The following is a 746-nucleotide window of genomic DNA, read 5'->3' on the forward strand; positions in this document are numbered from 1 at the left end:
GGGGGGAGGAGGAGAAGGAACAGTTGTGATTTCCTAAGGGTGAGTCAAAGCCCTGAAATCTCCCTGCTCTGTGAAGGAACCTGCCACAAGCTTCCCCAAACCAGCAGCACTGAAGCAAGCCCACTGGTTAACACAAGACTGTTGCAAGTTTGCTTCACTACTGCTGGCCAGGTTGCTTCAGCTTCCTTTGGAGTCAATTTTGACATCTGAAGTGTCAAACACCTTCTTTAAGAGGTAAAAATCTGCTGCAGGCATCGGAGTCCGCCCAGCTCTGCCTGAGACCGCACAGGGTGGCAGGTTGCCTCCGGAGCCAGATCCTGCATCCAACGCTCAATCCTGCGCCCCAACATGGGTCATGCACCCAATCCTACAGCACTTACAGCAGGTAAGAGCCCCACACCCAGGGAAGAGAGCAGCACTGGTTCGTTGCCACCACCACCCTGCCAGAGCAGAAGTACATCACCTCCAAGAGCAGAGCTGTCCCCAGGGCTGGACAGCTTTTGGGACAAGGGTGGCTCAGGTCCCATGTGCAGCAGATGAGCTTTTCAGGAGCTCAGCACCCTGCCAGTGGGTGGTCAGCCCTTCTCTTCTCTGCAGCAGAGAGGTCTCCCTGTGCAGGGGCCAAACACACAAATCTGGGTGCTAGGGACAAACGATCCTGGGACCTTCCCCCAGGATTCAGGCAGGAACCAGCCTCAAAGCTCGTGGTGCTGATGCAACAGGATATTTGCCAACACAGTGGGGCT

The sequence above is a fragment of the Aptenodytes forsteri genome, unplaced genomic scaffold (genome assembly GCF_000699145.1).
Source record: "Aptenodytes forsteri isolate BGI_AS27 unplaced genomic scaffold, ASM69914v1 Scaffold110, whole genome shotgun sequence".
In the NCBI taxonomy this organism is placed as follows: domain Eukaryota; kingdom Metazoa; phylum Chordata; class Aves; order Sphenisciformes; family Spheniscidae; genus Aptenodytes; species Aptenodytes forsteri.